The 21,947-nt window shown below is 47.1% G+C and overlaps 1 long non-coding RNA gene across 1 annotated transcript in view; it reads right to left on the bottom strand.

The window, feature by feature from the left end:
* Window positions 1-1,405: 1,405 nt before the first annotated feature.
* Window positions 1,406-21,947, bottom strand: part of LOC141273750 (uncharacterized) — a 28,736-nt gene continuing 8,194 nt past the window's right edge. Inside the window, exon 2 of the long non-coding RNA XR_012322128.1 lies at window positions 1,406-2,408. This is a non-coding gene — a long non-coding RNA (uncharacterized lncRNA). The remainder of the gene's footprint in view (window positions 2,409-21,947) is intronic.

Genomic DNA, 21,947 nt, shown 5'->3' with positions numbered 1-21,947 from the left:
CATTCACAAGTCAACACAAAGATAATAGGGTATTTTTTTTAGCTTAACAAATCTAAATGTCTGGCTGATTAAGGTAAGAAGCTGTTTTGTCACAGCATGCACTATCGCTTTTGCAGATTCATGGTTGAGGAATGTTTGGATCCGGGAAATATTTTTGAGTTGGAGTCGCAGGAAATGGAAAGGGCTTGGACATGAGGTTTGAAGGAGAGATCAGAGTCAAGGGTTACCCCAAGGCAGCAAGCTTACGACACTGGTGAGTGGGCAGCCATTGACTTTGATGGATAGGTCAGTTGGGGGGGGTGGAGTGAGATGACGGAAAGATGATGAATTCAGTTTTATCCATTTTAAGTTTTAGGAATCTAGCAGAGAAGAAAGATGAAATAGCGGACAGACATTGTGGGATTCTGGTTAGTAAAGAGGTGATATCAGGTCCAGAGAGGTAGATCTGTGTGACATCAGCATAGAGGTGATATTGAAAGCTGTGAGACTCTATGAGCTGTCTGAGGCTGAAGGTGTAAATGGAGAAGAGCAGGGGCCGAGAACTGAACCTTGGGGGACACCGACAGATAGGGGGCGAGATGAGGAGGTGGTGTGTGAGTGGGAGACGCTGAATGTCCGGTCTGTTAGCTATGAGGAGATCCAATATAGGGCAAAGTCTGTGATGCCAAGAGATAACAGTGTCTGTAGTCCGATGGAATTGTTCACTGTGTCGAAGGCAGATGACAGGTCCAGGAGGAGAAGGACAGAGTAGTGTCGCTTAGATTTGGCAGTTAGTAGGTCGATAGTGACTTTAGTCAGGGCAGTTTCAGTGGAATGGTGCAGTCGGAAGCCAGACTGTAAGTGGTCAAAGAGGGAGCAGGAGGAGAGGTGGGAGGACAGTTCAAGATGGCTGAGTTGTTCCAGTAGTTTTGAGGCATAGGGGAGAACTGATATGGGGCGATAGCTAGACAGAGAGGATGGGTCAAGGGAGGACTTTTTGAGGATGGGTGTGATCGAGGCATGTTGGAAGCATTAGGGGAAGACACCAGCTGTTAGTGACATGTTGAAGAGGTGGGTTAGGGTTGGGAAGAAGACTGCGGTAAGGTTTGAGATGAGGTGGGACGGGAGCAGATCAAGTTCACTGGTGGTTAGATGTGACTTGGAGAGTGAAGAGGAAAGTTGATCTTCCGGTATTGTTATAGGTTATATGGTAGAAGCTATAACAAAGGAAGTTTGGGCTTATCTTAATAAATAACCCTAGAGCAACACAAGTTTAGTGGCCAAACATATAAACTGGACAAACAGCGTTCATGTCCAGCTACTCAGCTCCTTGTATAGTACAAAAAAAGACAGTGGCGAACAGGACCTTATAAGTAATAAGGGCTATACCACTAAATATCAATTGAACACAAAAAAGATGACTAAAAAGATTTCATAAGTTTATTAAATATATTTAGAAAAACACATTGCATAAATTCCATATAATATAAGACATAACATGGGCAGACGAGGCAAAAGAGGGTAGACAGAGACACAGTTGGTGTCAGATCTTAAACCAACACTATAACACATAAGGTCACATGGTATATCCAATACAATTTGTTATTAACAACAAAATGTGTGTTGATAGAGTCACAACAGAATGGTCATATAGTAAAGCATATATAAGGCCAACTAAGAAATCAGCCGCAGGTAATACACAACATCACAAATGTATAAATATCCCATGGATTAAGCCTAATATAACATACTTAGTGAAAAGGATGGAGGCAACCAACGGTGTCAGGAGAAGTCCCGACATGTGTTTCCGTACTTCCTCAGGGTGCAGTGGTGGGGTGTGTGTGGATACAGGGCTTCTTATGTATGCAGACCAGAAGAGGAGGAGTTGACATTGAACAGTAATGGCACATGGCGAGGTGCGTTCCCGGACATTGGTGACAGCGGTGCAGTCTCAGACGGCGTCCCGGAAGAGGGGAACTCCATTCACGTCATGTGTTCCGAGGTGCTGCCCATCAGAGACCGCGTCACAGTCACATGACCGCGGCACCCGGCGCATGCACACAGAGTTAGCCCACACAACTGCAGACCGGAGGGAAACATAAAATAGCCCACACCAAGAAGCAGGGGACAGGAGGTCACTCCCACATGGGAGAGCGGATACCACATCTGTCCACACATAGACCAATGCCACCCCACACACAGTATGCAAATTAACAGAGAACTATACATGGTAGGGAACATATCACACTGCGAAAAATCCACAATGTGGATTGGTGTCCACATCCATAGTGTCATCCGTTCTTTCTAGGGGGGACTTCATTAGGTTTCAATCCATATACAGTATCTTTCGTTCAATAAGATTATTCCTTTCCATCTGCAGTTCATAAAATGGTTCCACATATTAAAAGAGGCCAGGGGAAATAGGGGAGCTAAAAAAAAGGAATAAAAAATATCAAACACACACAATTAAAAGACAGACTGCATAAAAAAGGTGTGAGCCAGAAGAGCAGAGATATACCAGTGAAGAACGCTAAGGTTATTCACAATTTAAAAGGTACACAAGGAGAGCCACCTGGAGGCCAAGGCATCCAGGGAAAAATTAACTTTGCAATAATCAGGATTAAACTATCACAAGGAGAAATCGATCAGCGGCACAAACCGAATCCTTATATTTTTATATACTCATATCTGGTGGAAAGAAGGGTAGACCTAATAAGGGCTAGCGTTAAAAACCAAAGTCTAAGAGGTGGGTCAAGTCGTGCGGTATCTCATGTCCAGAGAAAAGGAGATGCGGAGGAAGCGTCCTGACACTGTATAACTAAAGGAAGGGGGAGAAGCTCAATCGTTCATTAAGGCCAGCCGGTGACATAGTTCCCAGTCTGTAGATCCAAAGGCACTCCAATTTGGCAAGTGCCTTCTTTACATCACCTCCTCTCAGGCCCAAGTGAACTTGGTCAATGCCACAGACCTGTAGACTTTTGGGATCACAATGATGGTATTGCGATGATAAGTCTTCCACCTCACCAGCTCCCAAAAATGTCCAACACATGCTCCCTCACACGTCTTCTCAGTTCCCTAGATGTGAGCCCCATGTAAATGAGCCCACAACCACATCGCATGATAGATAACCCCAACACTACTATAAGAGATGTACTAAACGTTTTAGCCCTATGTTTCTGCATGAGAGGCAGGAGCCACAGGGATAACAACCTCATTTGGGGTTTCCAATGTTGAAAGGTAAGGTATTCTGGCGCACATAGTGACTGTGAACCAGAGTATCCCTGAGGCTTCTGCCCCTCCTTGCAGTCATAAGGGGACGATCAGGTAAAAAATCTCGAAGACTCGGATCAGTTTTTAAGACTTGCCAGTGTTTGTCGAGAATGCCCCTGATGGCATGCCACTGATTATTAAAGGTTGAAATGAATCTCACCGCGGGCTGACTTGTTGATCTCGGTGACAGCTTGGATAAGAGCAGTTCCTGTCTGGAAGCCGCTCTTGCCCTCTGGTAAATCCTTTTAATACTATGATTGCTATATCCTCTAGAGACAAATCTCTCCCGCATGTCCGCTGCACACACTTTAAAGTCTACCTCATCGGAGCAAATATGTCCAAGACGTAAAAATTGCCCTGTGGGTACTGCGCTAATTGTAGATTGTGTGTGTGTGCAGGATGAGGCATGTAGGAGAGAATTGACTGAGGTTTCCTTCCTGAATATGTTCGTTCCTACCTCACCATCCTCATGAATTGAAATCTTGATATCCAAGAAATCAATACTTTGCGAATGATGTTTATAAGTGAGGTTGATGTTGTAGTCATTCACATTCAGGGATGAGACAAATTCCTCCAGCTCAGGGACCGATCCATCCCAAAGGATCAAGATATCGTCTATATAACGAAGCCAGCACTGCGCATGGGTCCCGGCCGAGGCCCAACCACCGAAAACCTCCCTCTCCCAATAACCGAGAAAGGTTTGCGTATGATGGGGCGCAGGCCGCACCCATCGCAGTGCCCCTCTTCTCTAGGTAGAATCGGTCCCCGAACAGGAAGAAGTTATGCTTCAGTACAAACTCAAGTAGGGTAAGCATCAGAGAGCAGAGTGGCGTATCCATACTACTCATCTCCAAAAAATATTTTGCCGCTCTCAGTCCGTGGTGGTGCTCAATACTTGTGTAGAGGGCATCCACGTCAACAGCAACCAGCGACACCCCATCCTCCAGTGTAAGTCCATCTAACAGCCGCAGGACGCCCGAGGTGCCTCTGACATAAGAGGGCAGCGTCTCAACTAATGGGTGTAGATAATATTCAATAAACTTGCATGTCATATCACACAGCCCTCCAATGTCAGAGACAATCGGACGACCCGGCGGAGTCAGTGGGTTTTTGTGGATCTTGGGTAATAGAAAGAAGGTGGGGATCACCGGGACCATCCAACACCCTCTTAGTAATGATACCCCTATCAAGGGCATCCTCAAGATCACTGGCAAGTTCTGCTGAAAAACAGAGTCATGGGGTTGGAAGGGAGTCGTTCATAATATTATTACGCAGTTGGCGCATCGCTTCTTTTTCACACATATCCGACGGCCAAATAACGTTTCCCCCCTTGTCAGCTGGTTTAATAACAAACCCCTTTAAATCCTGCAACTCTCGAAGGGCCTCCCTTTGCTTAAAAGAGAGGTTACATTTGGATTTGCCAGTATTTAGTTTTTCAAGGTCTCTAAAGGACCAGCATATTAAAAATTTCAACATGGGGGCATATGGACAAGGGGGGGTAAAGTCGCTGACCTCGGATATACATGCTGCGGAAATTTACCTTTATCGGTGGAATTCGACTCTTCTTCCAATTCCTCCAATGTCAACAATGCCCTGCCTCAATCTAGGAAAATGTAGGGATAGGAGCTGGAACGATCAGGAGTCTAGTGTGCACCTTGTGTAATATACGTTTCCGAAGAAACAAACTAAGATCCTTGACTACAGTAAAAGAGTCAAAGTTAGAGCTGGGGACAAAAGTTAGGCCAAGTTTTAATACCTCAATCTGAGGTCTAGTTAGAGTCAAATTCGATAAATTAATTACCTCCAACTGATTCGCCTTATTTTTGAGACAAGGTGACATTTGGCCCTTTCTAGATGGATCTCTAGTCCCCTTGCTCTTAACTGACCCAGCTCTAGTCAAGGGTCTGCTTCCACCTTCCTTGCCACCTGATGTTTCTTCGTCAAGGGAGGATAATGATGATGCTGGGGGACCCAATGGTACCAATTCAGCAGGTAAGGTTTTTTTCTTTTTTCCGACGTTACCTCTCCATCTGTATACTCGTCCATTCCTGAAAGCAGCAATATCTCTGATATTTTTTAGTTTTAGTTTCAACAATCTCCTTCTCCCATTTAGCAAATTCTCGGTCCAACATTTCAGTCATCTTAGTCTGCTCCTCTTGGGAGAGCTGTGAGGCCAACGTTTCTTGTATCTTTCCAATCTCTGATTCAAGATCAGTGGTCAATTTCTCGTTATGATCAATAAGGAGACCCATAAAGCTATGGGAGCAGGTGAGGGCCACCGCTTCCCAAGCTAATTTGAAGTCCTCCTCCACAATATTAAATGAAGGGAATACCTGGATGCGTAATCTCCGGGGTACTAGCCCCCTCTCAATATATCTTTGCATGAAGGCCTTGCTCCACCACAACCGAGTCTTTTGGTGTAGCAGGGCCTTCATATTGTCAATCTGTTCTGCCACCATCCTCTTATCAGATGTTGATACCAAATCTCCCTCGTTGCCAAAGACCTGCTCCAATTTAGAGAGCCAAAGTTTTTCTCTGGCTAGATGGTCCATGATCCACTGCACAAAGGCTGTGAAAAAACACAGAATATTTATAGTACAAAAAAATGACAGTGGAGAAAAGGACCTCATAAGTAATAAGGGGTATACCACTAAATATCAATTGAACACAAAAAAAAAAAGAGAACCATATGTGTTTCAAACACCCCAAATAAAGTAGGCATTAGACCTACCGGTAATAGGGTTTACAGGAGTCCCTCATGACAGCACCATCAGGAGGTCGTCCTTCATATCCTTGATAGGGACAGGAAACACACAAGAGGTTAAAAGGCCCCTCCCTCCACCCCAACTCCAGTGATTTTTCAAGTACCACACCAGGATGGATGTAACTATTTTATTTGCCTTTCAACAATCTATGTTAATTTCACATAGCCGTTTCAGGAATATTTAGGGAGAGAATATAATGGGTGCTGTCATGAGGGACTCCTGGAAACCCTATTACCAGTAGGTCTAATGCCTACTTTCCAGGACGTCCCTTCTGACCGCACCATCAGGAGAATACCAGAGTATACATTTTAGGGTGGGACCAATGCCTGGAGGACCTTCCTTTCGAAGGCCATCTTTGGTCTGATAGAATGTCCAATTTATAATGTTTGTAGAAGGTGTTCAGATTTGTCCAAGTTGCTGCTTTGCAGATTTGGTCCACCGATGCCCCTGCTCTTTCTGCCCATGATGCGGACATAGCCCTGGTAGAATGAGCTCTAATATTTTCTGGCGGGAACTTCCCCTCAGCTAAATAGGCTAGACTAATTACTGATCTGACCCATCTTGCTAATGTAGACTTTGTTGCTTTCTTCCCCTTATTTTTTCCCCCCAAACTGTATGAATAGGTTGTAATCTATACGCCAGTCCTTCGTGACCTCTATGTATTGTAGAACTACTCTCCTGACATCAAGTGAGTGGAAGGCTAACTCCTGATCAATTTTATAGTCCTGACAAAAAGAGGGTAGGACCACCTCCTGATTCATATGGAAAGGGGTAACTACTTTTGGTAAAAAAGCTGGGTCTAACCTGAGGATAATACAATCATCTAGGCATTTCAGGTATGGGTCTCTAATTGAGAATGCTTGAATCTTCCCTATCCATCTCGCTGTGGTTATTGCGACTAGGAACACTGTCTTAAGTGAGAGGAATTTTATGCTAGATTCTATGAGAGGCTCGAAGGGCTTGTTGCATAGGCTCTTTGGGACCATATTTAAGTCCCATGGTGGGATGTGGATTTTAATGGTTGGTCTTAACCTTGTTGTAGCCTTAATGAATCTTTCTACCCATGGATGGTGAGCTAGCGGATAATCCATGAAAGCGCTCAATGCAGCAATCTGTACTTTCAATGTGCTAGGTCTTAGTCCTTTATCAAACCCTGTCTGCAAGAATTCTAGTATTTTAGGGAAGTCTGGAACGGAACCCTCAGATGCTGGTTGATACTGCGAACAAAATCTCTTCCAGATTTTTGTATAGATGGCCGATGTTACAGGTTTCCTACTATTTTGCATGGTTGAGATGACAGCGTCTGACAGGCCCCTAGATCTCAGGATCTGCCTTTCAGGGTCAAGGTAGAAAGCTGGAGAAATTTCACATCGGGATGGAAAATCGGACCCTGAAACAGCAATACCTGCCTCTCCGGAAGGATTATTGGATCCTCCAGGGACATTTTCTTCTTCTATTGGGCCAGAAAGGTAGGATTATTATCACCCTGGCTCGGTCTTCCTGAATCTTTTTTAGTATCCACGGTATCAAGGGTAAAGGAGGGAATGCATATGCTAGATTCATGTTCCATCTTTGAGATAAAGCATCTATCCCTGCCGGTCTGTCTTCTGGATTGAGGGAGAAGAATTTTTCTGCCTTTGCGTTTTTCCGTGTGGCGAAGAGATCCCATTGGGGAATGCCCCATCAATGTGTTATGTGACTAACACCTTTACAGCCTGTGCCGTATTTGTACGCACAGACTGTAACCCCACGGTTCAGTGAGGGCTCCGGCGCTGAGCCCGCACTGAACCGGGCATATGTCAGCTGATTATTACAGCTGACATGTGCCCGGAACAGCCGCAGGTGGAATCACGACCCACCCACGGCTGTTAACATGTTAAATGCCGCTGTCAATCTCTGACAGTGGCATTTAACAGCGCCGTGCCGGAAGCGCTTCCCTTACCACGCCCATCAGAGACCCCGTCACGTGATCACGGATCACTGATGGGTGGGCATGACAACCCTGGGTCTGCAGCAGACCCCAGTGGTTGTCATGAGCTGGTCGCTATGAGCGCCACCTAGTGGTCGGCGCTCTGTAGCAGAAATGGTCCTGTGCTATTACAGGTGATCTGCTGATCACCTGTATTTAGCAGAGGCGATCAGACAAGTGCTGCTACTAGTCTCCTATGGAGACTATAGAAGCAAGCAAAAAGTGAAAAAAATGTTTTTAAAAATATAAAAAAAATTTAAAAAATATAAAAGTTTAAATCACCCCCCTTTCGCCCCATTCAAAATAAAATAATAAAAAAAACCTACATACACATATTTGGTTTCGCCGCGTTCAGAATCACCCGATCTATCAATATAAAAAAATAATTAATCCGATCGGTAAACTGCGTAACGAGAAAAAAATTCTAAATGCCAGAATTACGTTTTTTTTGGTCGCTGCAACATTGCAATAAAATGCAATAAGGGGCGATCACAACATCGGATCTACCCCAAAATGGTATTAATAAAAACTTCAGCTCGGTGCGCAAAAAATAAGCCCTCACCCAGCCCCAGATCCCGAAAAATGGAAACCCTACAGGTCTTAGAAAATGGCGCTATTTTTTTTTTTTTTTTTTAAGCAAACTTTGGATTTTTTTTTCTCCACTTAAATAAAAAAGAACCTATACATGTTTGGTGTCTACGAACTCATAATGACCTGGAGAATAATAATGGCAGGTCAGTTTTAGCATTCAGTGAACGTAGTTAAAAAAAACCCAACATCTGTGGTATTGCACTTTTTTTGCAATTTCACCGCACTTGGAATTTTTTTCCCGTTTTCCCGTACACGATATGGTAAAACTAGTAATGGCGTTGAAAAGTACAACTCGTCCCGCAAAAAATAAGCCCTCACACGGCCATATTGACCAAAAAATAAAAACGCTATGGCTCTGGGAACAAGGGGAGCAAAAAACGAAAATGCAAAAACGGAAAATCCCAGGGTTTCGAAAGGGTTAAACACCTCCCAGTTTAACTCCCATTCTGACTGTAGAACAGTTTCTCGACTGAGGAAGTCTGCTACTGTATTGTGGGAACCTTTTAGATGCACTGCAGATATTGAAAGGACTGATCTTTCTGCCCACTGGAAGATTTTTCCTGCCAAGGATTGTAGAAGGTGGTGACGTGACCTCCCTGATGTTTAAGGAAAGCCACTGCTGTCATGTTGTCCGTCAACACTGACATGTTGACCCTTTAGATGTTTTCGAAACCTTTTCAACGCCTCCTAGACGGCCTGAAGCTCTCTCAGATTTGATGATCTGGGACGATCCTGCGTCTGCCAGGTACCTTGTAGGTATTAACAGTTTACCTGAGCCCCCCAGCCTCTGCTGCTCGCATCGGTAGTGAGAGTCACGAATGGGGCTAAATTCCACATGACTCCTTCCCGTAGGTTGGCCTTGGATGTCCACCAAGTCAATGATCTTTTGGTTACCTTCAATAAGCTCTGAGCTCTGTCTGTTTCTTTTCCAGCAGAAACGACATTTGTTGCTCTGAGTCTAGAAGGATACCCAAAAAGATCTTTCTTCTTTCTGGAACAAGATGTGATTTTTCCCAGTTTATAATCCATCCTAAATTTCTTAGGGTCAGGATGGTTGATGTTAGGTTGGTTTTCAGCTGCTGTGGAGAGTCTGCCAATACCAGGAAGTCGTCTAAATATTGAATGATTAATATTCATTGTTCCCTGAGGAACACCATAACTTTGGCCATCAGTTTGGTAAAGGTGCGTGGGGCTGAAGAAAGGCCAAACGGAAGACAAGTGAACTGGTAATGTAGAATGGTGTCTCCTTCTTTTAGTGCAAACCGTAGAAACTTTTGACTGTGACGGTGAATTGGTACATGATAATAGGCCTCTGAGATCTACACATCACCATGTTGTGTCCGATTAGGGGGAATTGTGGACCTGATTGATTCCACTTTGAATTTTTTGTAAGCGACTGATTTGTTTAGAGACTTTAGATTTATTATGGTGCGATAATCTTCCCCGGGTTTCTTTATTGAAAAAAGACCTGAGTAAAAGCCCAGGAACTGTACTGGTATCACTGCTCCTGAGTTTATTAATTTCCCTACGTCTGTTATTAGTCTTTTGGAGACCTGGGCGGATTGGGTTATTGTTGTTAGGTGAAACCTTCCCTGTGGGACCTGTTCTAATTCTATCTTGTAGTCTGTGCAATAGATTGGAGAATCCATGGGCTGTTGGTAACCTTCATCCATGCTCCGTGGAAATGTTGGAGTCTTCCTCCTACTTTCCTGCCATCATCTTCTACGTGTGTTAACACTTGTAGTGGGAAGGGGATTCCTCGAGATACCTCTCTTCTGGTAGCTCCATCTACCCGACTTCCCTTTTCCAGAATATTCTGACTTATGCTGGTAACGAGGTTTCTGAAAGGAGGACACCTTCTTAAGTTTCTCCTCCGGAAATCACTTTTTTTTTTCATCTGAGGCTTTCTCCAGTATTTCATCCAATACTGGGCCAAACACCGAGAGGCCTGAAAAGGGAATGGCGCACAATTTACTCTTAGAATGACTGTCTCCCGACCAGGTTTTTAGCCATATTGCTCTTCTGGATGCAGTAGAAAGGGCTCCATTCCGAACAGCAAATCTTATTGATTCTGCCGAAGCGTCGGTGACAAACCCTGTTGCCATCTTAAGTAGCGGAATTGAGTCGAGGATCTCCTCTCTGGATGTCTTCCTCCTCAGGTGGTCTTCTAGTTGTTCCAGCCATAAGCTCATGGATCTTGCCAGTGGATGCGATATTGGCTTTTTATATCGCCGCAGAGGTTTCCCAGGTCTTTTTAAGGAGACTGTCTGCTTTCCTATCCATTGCATCCTTTAGAGATGACAAATCCTCAAACGGGATGGAAGTTTTTTTTCGCTACCCTGGCAATCGGGAGATCAAATTTTGGGGTTTCGTCCCATAATTTTATATCTTCTGGTTCGAATGGTAGGAGAGTTTAGAAGCTTCTAGGAATTACTAGCTTGTTCTCTGCGTCCTCCCACTTTTCCAGGATCATTGCCTTAATGTGATTATTCACAGGAAAAACCTTATTCCTGCGGGTTCTCAACCCCCCCAAACATCTCATCCTGCACTGATGATGGTTGGCAAGTGTCTTCTGCATAGTGTTTCTCACTGCAGACAATAGTGTATTGGTATCTTCCCAGGAGAAGAGATAATTTTTCTTCTCTTCTGGGGGGCTAGTGATAGAATTTTTCCTGTCCTGATCAGGGGCAGAAAAATCCAACAACTCTTCTTCCCCAGAACTGGACTCCAGCTCCTGACGTGGCCTCTTGTGATGGTGAGCACCCTGAGTAGCGACTAAGTCTGTAAAAGTACTCTGCACTTCCTCTCTTACTATGGCTCTTAAATCTGACATGAAGGAGGAATGTTCTTCTTTAACAACTTTTGCAATACAGGTAGAGCATAACTGTTTCCCGTATGTGTCCGGAAGTTTCTTGTTACAGATGGCGCATCTCCTTTTCTTAGGAGCTGAGGTCATCATGTCTTTTTAAGGTGTCTCCTTGTCCTAAAATGACAAGGAGCACAAGACTCTTTACTACCCCCAGACAAATGGGAATGGGGTGAGAAGAGGGGAACTATTCAGTAAACTTACTTGGACTGGAGGTTCAGTCGGAGTATCAGAACGACCAGTGGTTTGATCTGCCATTATTGGTGAGCTGGTTGACTGATAGCTTTTCTCATCTGTCTTCCATCTGCATCATCTGAAAAAACGGCGTTTCCCCTTTAATTTTCAGTTTGGCGCCATTTTTTTTTTAAATAAAAAATCCGGGAAGTGCGTTCCACTGTGGAACGCACGCCGGTTACTAGAGGTTCGCATATCGCTCCCTCTGTAACCGGAAGTGCTGTCTCTGCCATCTTGTTGCGCACGCTGGAGCTGTGCGCAGGGCTGCAGCCGCCGGAACCCAGAGCCCCCTTTGCGGGGGAGACGGTTCTTCCTTGGGAGTCTCCACTCCTACCGGAGAAAGGCTGAGGGACCCCTGGTTTCAGCAGGGTGTCGGCCTCCGGACCCTGGCAGGAGGGAGGGGAGTAGTGCGAGGACCCCGGCCCGATCCTCCTGTGCCCGGCTTCAGGAACTCCTGCTCCTGGTAACGTATTCCTCTTCTGTGTCCGTCCCTGATAGGGACAGGAAAAACACTGGAGTTGGGGTGGAGGGAGGGGCCTTTTAACCTCTTGTGTTTTTCCTGTCCCTATTAAGGATATGAAGGAATGACCTCCTGATGGTGCTGTCAGGAGGGACGTCGTGGAAAATATGGTTAAGCACAATATGATGACTAAAAAGATTTCATAAGTTTATTAAATATATTTAAAAAAACACATTGCATAAATTCCATATAAGACATAACATGGGCAGACAAGGCAAAAGAGGGTAGAGACACAGTTGGTGTCAGATCTTAAACCAACACTATAACATATAAGGTCATATGGCATATCCAATACAATTTATTAACAACAAAATGTGTGTTTGATCTCCCTGCGATCAGCGAGACTGATGACAGTTGTAGTTAGCACATCAAATACACCAAGGTTACTTACCGTTAGCCGGTTTTTCCTGAACCCATGACAGCACACCTTGGGAGAGGGATCCGCCCCACCAAGCACAGGAAACCGTCTGAAATAGAAGGGCGGTACCTCTCCCTCGCTTCAGTTGGATTACAGAGCATTGAGAGGACCTCCAGAAAAGGTTAGACACATAACCAACACCTACAATATATATATATATAATCACCCAAAATGTAAAGTGCTTCACCAGGGCGTGAGAAAGACAGGGGGGGAAACTACGGGTGCTGTCATGGGTTCAGGAAAAAACGGCTACTGGTAAGTAACCTTGGTGTTTTCCCCTCACCCATGACAGCACGCCTTGAGAGAATTTTGGAGAATATGAGCACCCTAGGGAGGGACCACCGCCTGAAGTACCCTTCTCCCAAAAGGTAAGGTCAGAGGAGGATAGATCCAACCGATAGTGCTTGTAGAAGGTGGATGGTGCAGACCAAGTAGCAGCTTTACATATCTGGTCAATCGAGACGTCTGCTCTCTCTGCCCAGGAGGTTGCGACAGCTCTTGTGGAATGAGCTTTAATACCGTCCGGTGCCGGAACACCTGTAGATGTATAAGCTAGACAAATGGCCTCCCTAAGCCACCTAGCAATAGTTCCCTTTGATGCCCCGTGACCTTTCCTACTCCCCTGAAAGGCCAGAAACAAGGACTTGTCCTTCCTCCACTGACTAGTCATGTCTATGTACTGTAGTAATGCCCTTCTAACATCTAGATTGTGGAACCTAACCTCCCTGTGGTTTTTAGGGTTACTGCAGAAAGAGGGAAGTACAATCTCCTGATTACAGTGGAATCTGGATACTACTTTCGGAAGGTACGCCGGATCTGTACGCAGGACGACCCAGTCCTCATGAATTTGGGTGTATGGGGGGGGGGGGGGGGATCAACAGAAAGGGCCTGCAGGTCACTCACCCTAAGGGCCGATGTTCGGGCCACTAAGAGAATGGTTTTGAGGGTGAGGATCTTTGGAGAGATAACCTGCAGGGGTTCAAATGGGTCGCCAGAGAGTACGTTTAAAACCAAATTCAGGTCCCAGGGAGGAACTCTGAGAGCCCAAACTGGCTTAGCTCTGGAACAGGATTTAATGAATCTAGAGACCCATCTGTTCCCTGCCATGTTACAATTATAGAGTGCCCCTAGGGCGGACACCTGAACTTTAAGTGTTCCCGTAGCCAACCCCAGGTCACGTCCCTTTTGTAAAAACTCTAGGACTTCTCTAACGGGAGGTTTATCCGACAATGGGGAGTCTATAAAATCCAGGAATTTTCCCCAGACTCTGGAATAAATTTTAGTTGTTATGGGCTTTCTACTACCCAACAGGGTAGAAACTAGGCCTAGTGAAAACCCCCTATTGCTCAGTAACAACCTCTCAAATTCCAAGCCGCCAGATGGAAACCTTTGGCTTGTGCATGGAATATTGGCCCCTGGATGAGAAGGTCCGGCCTGTCCGGCAGGACCAAGGGATCCGAGACAGACATTAGGCGAAGCAGGGAGAACCAGGGTCTTTTTGGCCAAAAGGGGGCTATTAGAATTATCCTCGCCCCCTCCTCCCGAATTTTCCTCACAACTGCCGGGATCATCACTATCGGTGGAAACGCGTGGGCCTTCCCGAACTTCCAGGGTATCTGGAGAGCGTCTACAGCATAGGGATTCTCTGTTGGATTTAGTGAACAGAATCTCTTCACCTTCCTGTTTGCCCTGGTGGCGAACAAATCTATGTCCGGTGACCCCCATAGCTGGATAATCTGTTGGAAGACTATCGGGTTTAGAGCCCACTTTCCTTGTTTTAAAGTGTGGCGACTGAGGAAATCTGCCCTTGAATTTTCTACCCCCCCGGATGAAAAGAGCACTGAGGGATGGGAGATGCTGTTCTGCTAGATGCAGGATCCTGTTTGCCACTACCATAAGGGAGCGAGATCTTGTTCCTCCCTGGTGATTTATATACGCCACCGTCGTCCGATTGTCGGATCTGATCTGGACATGGCGACCCTGTATGTGGGGAAGGAAGCCTATCAGGGATTTCTCTACTGCCAAAAGCTCCTTTAGGTTTGATGACGCATCTTTTTCGTGATGTAGCCAGAGCCCCTGAACTGAGAGCTCTGCTAGATGACCCCCCAGCCGGAGCCACTTGCATCTGTTGTAATTGTGTGGTCGACTGGTTTGGACCACTGTAAGCCTGCGGTCAGATTCTCCCTGTTTGTCCACAAGGAGAGGGCGTTTACTGTCTCCAAAGAAAGAGATAGTCTTTTCCCTAAATGTCCGTTGAAGGATTTCTGTGCTGACAGGACCTCCCACTGAAGAAGCCTCATATGACTCTGGGCCCATTTGACTGCCGGGAGACAGGAAGTCATGGAGCCTAGTAGGGACATTGCTTCTCTCAAGGACATCACGGGAGACCTTATGGCCCTTGAGACCAGGCAGATTATTTTGCAAACCTTGTATTCCGGGAGGAAACAGGATTGGTGTTGGGAATCTAGGGCCAAGCCCAGAAAGATCTGAGTCCTTGAGGGGGATAGTTTTGATTTTCGAATATTTATTAACCACGCCAGGTGATGTAAAGCTGTCCTGAACTCTAAAAGTTGAGAGGAACAGTGGTCCTCCGATTTCCCTATTATCAGAAAGTCGTCCAGATATGGAACAATCACCACATTCTTGATTCGGAGAAAAGCTGTCACCTCTGCTATAACCTTTGTAAACACTCTCGGTGCTATCGAGAGTCCAAAAGGTAGGGCAGTGAATTGGAAATGTCTCAATTGCCCTTGGATGAACAGGGCTACCCTTAGGTATTTCCGGTAGTTCGGATGGATTGGGACATGATAGTAGGCATCTTTTAGGTCGATAACTGCCATGAAACAATTGTGGTGTAGGAGTTTTACTGCAGAGTTCACTGATTCCATCTTGAAAGTCTGGTTGATTATCAGCTGATTAAGACTTGAGGCTGAGAATGGTCCTTAAGGACCCATTTGTGATCATGAAGGTTCGGTGAGGGACTTGACTGAAGCATATCTTTAGGCCGTTCTTTAGGATATCCAACACCCAGGGATTTGAAGTGATGGCTTTCCAAGCTGGGAAAAAATGGGAAAGCCTTCCCAAGGCCTCTAGCCTCGCGTCATTGGGGAGATTTTTTGGTACTGGAGGATGGTCCTCCAAACATGTAACCAGAGTCCTTTTTAGATCTGGGCTCCCATATTTTCCTTTCTCCCAGAGGGCGACCCCGGTTAAATCTCTTCCTCCGAAAATAGGACCTTTTTGTTTCCCCCCGTGAACCCTGGGAAACCTCGCTTTCTGTCGCCAGCTTTCTCCAAAAGCTCGTATAGTTTTTGGCCAAACAAAAGTTTATCATCACAAGGAAGAGAACAAAGCTTATGCTTAGATTGTAGGTCTCCTGGGCAACCCTTGAGCCACAGGGCTCGTCTGGCAGCATTAGACAAATTTGAAGACCTGGCAGCGAGTTTAACTGAATCCGCTGAGGAGTCGGCCAAAAAAGCAGATGCTGCTTGTAGCAAAGGCAGATTGGAGAGGATTTTATCTCTGGACATCTTTCTATCCTTGAGCTGGTCTCCTAATTGCTGAAGCCACACCATAAGTGACCTAGCGACACAAGTGCCTGCTACTGCTGGCTTCAGGCCACCTGCCGCTGCTTCCCAGGTGTGACGCAGGAAGGAATCTGCCTTCGTATCCAGAGCATCCTTTAGACTGCCTGAATCTTCCAAGGGTAGGGACGATCTTTTGGATGATCGGGCGACAGACCCGTCAACTTCAGGAATTTTGTCCCAGGACTCAGAGACACTATCTTGAAGGGGTACCTCCTTTTAGAGGATGAGGGCAATACTCCTGATTTCTCCGGCTTCCTCCATTCCCGGTCTATAAGGGTCTGAATTTGGGGATTCACTGGAAAGGAGCGTCTCTTTTTCCTCCAGGCCAGCGAACATAATATCTTCCAGGGACCTGGCTGCCTTCTCCTCCCTCAACCCCATGGTAGATCTGACCGCTCTGACCAACTTGTCAGTATCCTCATTAGGGAAACAGGGCCTACCACTGTCTGATGAAGAGGAGGATTCCGAATCACTGAGGCAAAGATCCTCTGACTGGGAGGATAAATCATAGTCGGAGGAGATATCTTTATGGGATCTCTTTTTTCCCCTTTAGCAAGCTTTTCAGGGAATCCTGCACCACTGAACGGATTACGGACCTCAAGTTAGAAGCGAAATCCGGGGTGCTCTCCGCTATAGTTTGGTTAATACAGCTTGCACAAAGCTGTTTCTGCCAATCTATGGAAAGAGGGGCCTGGCATAAGGCGCAAACCCTGTGCTTCTTTTTGGCGCTACTCTTCTTAGGTTCCTAAGGAATGAAGCACATAATAACTTTCCATTACTATTAAGTGACATTCACGAAGATCACTCACCCCTGAAGTCACAAAAGAGTACCGGATTTGGAGGCTGTGGTGGGACATAAGATGAATCCCTTCTGGATGGCCCTGAAGTGTCCGACACCTTACTCCTCCTGCTGCCGCTGCGGTTGCTGGAGCGGCCGTCCGTGTGCGAGGTGTCTGACTGCTTCTTCCGCTGGCGTTGCTGAGGTGGAGGGGTCAGCTGCTGCTGCTCCTGGCTGTCCTGGTCTGCCATAGCTGCTACACCATGAGCTTGAGCATAAGCAGCGTTTATCAGGAGAACACCCCCACCTTAAATAGGGCACATCCGGACCTCCTCTGGTCCATGTGTCCTCCCCCCTCCTGACACCCACCGACCGATTTTTGAAAAAAGCCGGCCGGCAAGAGCTTACAGGGCGCCGCCATCTTGGTTCCGGGTACCGCCCCCGACGTCATCGGGCACGCCTCTCCCAGCGTGCACCGCGCCATGACGTCAGGCGTGTCATACCCGGAAGACGCTGCTCCCGGCGTGCGACCAGCCAGGAGCCTGCGGCAGGGAGAGGACAGCGCAGCGGTCTGCGGGAAGCCGGAGCCCTCCTCACCGCCTGCGCCCGCTCGGACACAGCTCCAGGGAACCGCGGACGGCGCTTCTGGGACCCGGAACCGGGTACACAGGCAGGTGCCCGCTCTTCCACACCGGAACAGGCCCAGGTAAGTAAGACACCTTTCTTCAGACAGGTTCCCATCAAGGACAGGAAACCAACTGAAGCAAGGAAGAGGTACCGCCCTTTTATTTCAGACGGTTTCCTGTCCTTGGTGGGGCGGATCCCTCTCTCAAGGTGTGCTGTCATGGGTGAGGGGAAAAAATAAATAAAGAAAAAATGGTATGCGGTCCCCCTTATTTTTATTAACCAGCTGAGGGAAAACAGACAGCAGGGGGCTAGTGTTATTACTCTGGGAAGGGGCCAATATCCACAAAGGTTCTCAGTCTATTAATATCTGCTCACAACTGTCTGTGCAGCCTTTACTGGTTATTAAAAAAGGGGGATCCAAAAAAAAAAAAATAATAAATTACGTGGGGTCCCCTCTATTTTTAATAACCTCTGTGTGAGCCAGCCTGTGAACGTCAGTAAGGTTACCGCAGTTAACGGGCCGGCTCACAGAGGTTACTGTGGGAACCGCCACCTGTGACTTGCGGTAACCTTAATTACATCACCGCACGTCACTGCAGCTGCGTTCTCACGCTACTTTCAATGTGTTCTGGATGCCGAGCTGTGCGGTCACATTGAGGATCGTCGTAGGATGGATTTATGGATGACCAGTTTTGATTATTTTTGTTTTACATGGCAATAAATAGGTAAAAGAGGGTCGATGAGTGATTTTTACAATTAAAGGACTTATCTCTGTGTATGTGTTTATTACTTTTGACTACAGGGTTCGTAATGTGGTTGTCTGAAAGACGCCTCTCCATTACTAACCCCTAGGCTTGATGTCAGCAGACATTACACAGCTGACATAAACCCCAAAACCATTACCCCGCTTTCCAATGCACCAGGGAAAGTGGGAAGAGCTGAGGCTAAGTGCCAGAATTGGAGCATCTAATTGATTCATCATTTCTGGGGCAGCTGAGGGCTGGTGTTATTAGTCTGTGAGGAGACCAATATCCATGGCCCTTTCCCAGCCTCTTAATATCAACTTGCCGCTGTCTGTTTAGCCTTTGCTTGTTATTAAAAATAGGGGGGACCCCACATATTTTTTTTGATGTCCCCCTTTTTTAATAAGCAGTAAAGGCTACGCAGACAGCTTGGAGCTGATAATAGGCTGGGAACCTTTATGGATATTGGCCCCTTCCCAGAATAATAACACCAGCCCCCTTATGTCTGCTTTTCCTCAGCTGGTTAATAAAAATAACGGGGACCCACAACTATTTTTTTGATTTAATTATTAGATAAATTCAAGTACAGAAAAGTACAAATGCAAATCACTGATTATATATATCTGACTGACATATTTCTATCATCTTTCTCCATCTTTGCACATATAACACCTAAACATCTGTCATTTGTATTCTTTATTCTATTCCAGTACTTGTCACACTGATGGTATGTAACACAGGTACTTTAGATGCAATGACACAGAAACACAGAGCAGCCAGTACAGGGTTAATAAACAGGGGAAGTTTATAATAACAGGGTAAATTTCCGCGCAGGGAGTAACAGGGGAAAACATGGGGAAATAGCAGATATTAGTCTGTAACTGACAGTTTTCAGTTTAACTAGATGTAGCAGAGTCAAACCAGTAACAAACGACAGTTTCTTCACTTAGCTGACTTGTATCCTCCACAAGGTAGTTGCCAGCTGGTGCAGGTGATGATTTCTTCAGGCGTCCCCGCCCAAACAATGCTCCGTCTTCTGGCAGCAGCGAGCGGTCTCCGGTTTTACCCGCTGAGCCCCTAGTCCATAACACGGCACCTCACGTGCTCAGCTCCATGGACCCTGCGTCTCTTCTCCCTACAGTCAGCTTGACTCCTCCGGTCCATTGCACTCGGATCTCTTGCTCCAAGTCCTGTAGCCAGGAGCCTGGACCCTCTCACACTGCTCTGCTCGGCAGGACCCAGCTGCGCTTTCCCGCGCAAACGTCCTCTTTTCTCCCTCTCTCGTCACACCAGGAGTCTTTCTGTCACCTGACCTCCCAGCTGTCTCTGGACACACCCCCTGCTTTCCTGTCACATGACTCCTCTGCTTGCAGTCTGTCTTCCCCCTGCAACAAGAGGTACGGCCCCAGCAGTTCCGAATCCCTAGCTCTGAAAGCACTTACACCCCGGTCTTCCCCCTTACACTCCCGCTCTCCTTTAACTCGCCATTCCACGGGCGAGAGTTCCTTCATCAAACGTTCACATTCTTGGACTTCCTGGACGATACGGTACCATATGAATTGATCTTGTTCGTAATGGTGAGGAGGCACTCCTGCTGCTGTCCGTTCTGACCGGCGTAACTCAGTCTGACCAATGAGGGGTGCAGGGTCACTCGGATTTCCAATCTCCGCCTGCCCGGTGGCTTCAACCAATGTTGTTCCCTCGCCGCCTGCACTGGGGACTGCAGGTAATCGAGTGCAGGGGCTCGGAGGTAGAATCAACAACTCTTCTTGGTCCACATCGTGGCTTGGGGAAACTGACAGGTCCCTCTCTAGAAGCAGGTTATTCTTCTCCACCCTCGTCATCTTTAGACAGACAGGGTCGCAGCATACTACGATGAACCACTCTGGTAGGAGCTCCTTCAGCCCCCTCGGGTTGAACTTCATACACAGGTCCTTCAGCGCCAATCTTGCGCTTCACTCGGTGCGGGGTCCGTTCCCACTGCCTACTCAATTTGCCCCAGGGCCGCCTGTCCCGAATCAACACCCGCTCCCCGGGCCTCAGAGCTGTCCCTCGAAGAGGCAATGTCTCATGATGTTTGATCTCCTGTTGTAGACCCACACCAGCTCGGTCACAAACTCAGGCCATCGCAACTTCGGATCTTCCTCCAACGTGTGGAGCATTTGGATCAGTGTCCGATTAAAGCGTTCACAGGCCCCATTTCCTTGAGGGTGGTAAGGAGTAGTCCGTGACTTCTCAATCTTGTACAACCGGTGCAGCTCTTCCATCACCCGGCCTTGGAAGCAGGCGCCTTGATCAGAATGAATCCTCTTTGGGCAGCCGTACACCCCCGAATGAAGTCTCGGCAGATGGCCTGCGCTGCTGACTTGGCGGTCTGGTCTCTGGTCGGGGTCACTACCGCAAACTTGGTGAAGTGGTCTGTCATTACCAGGCAATGTTCATACCCGAGATGTGCAGGTTCAACAGTCAAATAGTCGATCATCAGCACCTCCAAGGGGGCAGAAGTCACAATAGTTTGTATGGGGACCCGCTGCTCCGGGGGCGTTACCAGCTCACAGCTCCAACATCTTCGACAAGTGTCTTCTATTGTTGCTCGCAGTCGGGGATGATACACCAGCCTTTGCAACCACTGAAACGTCTTCTCTGGTCCGAAGTGAGCTCCTCGTTCATGAGCTTCCTTAGCCACTACTCCGACCAACTTCTCTGGGATCACCACTTGCCAGGTGGTCCCGAACTCTCGCAGTAGCTGCACCAGTCGGTACAGCAGCCCGTCTCGCAAACACAGTCTCTCCCATTGTCCCAGCATTTTCAGTGCTCCCGAGGACAGGGTACTCCTCTCTTCTCAACTGGGGACTTGCCGCAAGGCCACCCATTGACATAATTGAGCAACTTCTCTGTCAGCCTGTTGAAGTCGGATCCAGTCATCTCTTGGCCGTCCTAGCACTTGTTCTTCCGACGTCTCTCCGATCTATCCCTGCTAGGGGTCTCATCCGCCTCCAAATCTTCATCGCGGTCATGATCAGGCCGTTCATATGTCACTCTGGATAGGGCGTCGGCGTGAGTATTCTCTAAGTTAGGCCGGTAGGCGATCTTATACCGGTACCTGGCCATGCGGGCCACCCACCGCTGCTCCAGGGCCCCCAATTTCGCATTCTCCAGGTGGGCCAGAGAGTTTTTATCTGTTCTCACCAGTACTTCGGACCCGGACAAATACTCCGCAAACTTCTCGGTCATTGCCCAAACCAGAGCCAGCAACTCTAATTTGAAAGAGCTATAATTATCTGAGTTCCTCTCGGAGTCGTGAAGGGAGTGGCTGGCGTACGCAATCACGCGCTCTTTCCCCTCCTGTACTTGGGATAACACGGCTCCCAGACCATGTAGGCTCCCATCAGTGTGGAGTATGAAGGGTTAGGAGAAATCCGCATAGGCAAGTATTGGGGCCTCAGTCAGGGCCATTTTTAGGGCACAGAAGGCCTCTTCCTGGCTGCTTCCCCATCGAATCGCCTGATTCTTGGAGCCCGCTGGCACTCCCTTAAGTAGCTCCAGCAATGGGTTGGCTATGCGGGTGAAGTTCTTCACGAATCTTCGGTAGTACCCGGC

This window comes from Phyllobates terribilis, unplaced genomic scaffold (assembly GCF_046119375.1).
Source record: "Phyllobates terribilis strain yellow unplaced genomic scaffold, ASM4611937v1 Scaffold_5__5_contigs__length_657084704, whole genome shotgun sequence".
NCBI lineage: Eukaryota > Metazoa > Chordata > Amphibia > Anura > Dendrobatidae > Phyllobates > Phyllobates terribilis.
This window is presented reverse-complemented; position numbering and strand designations above follow the sequence as displayed.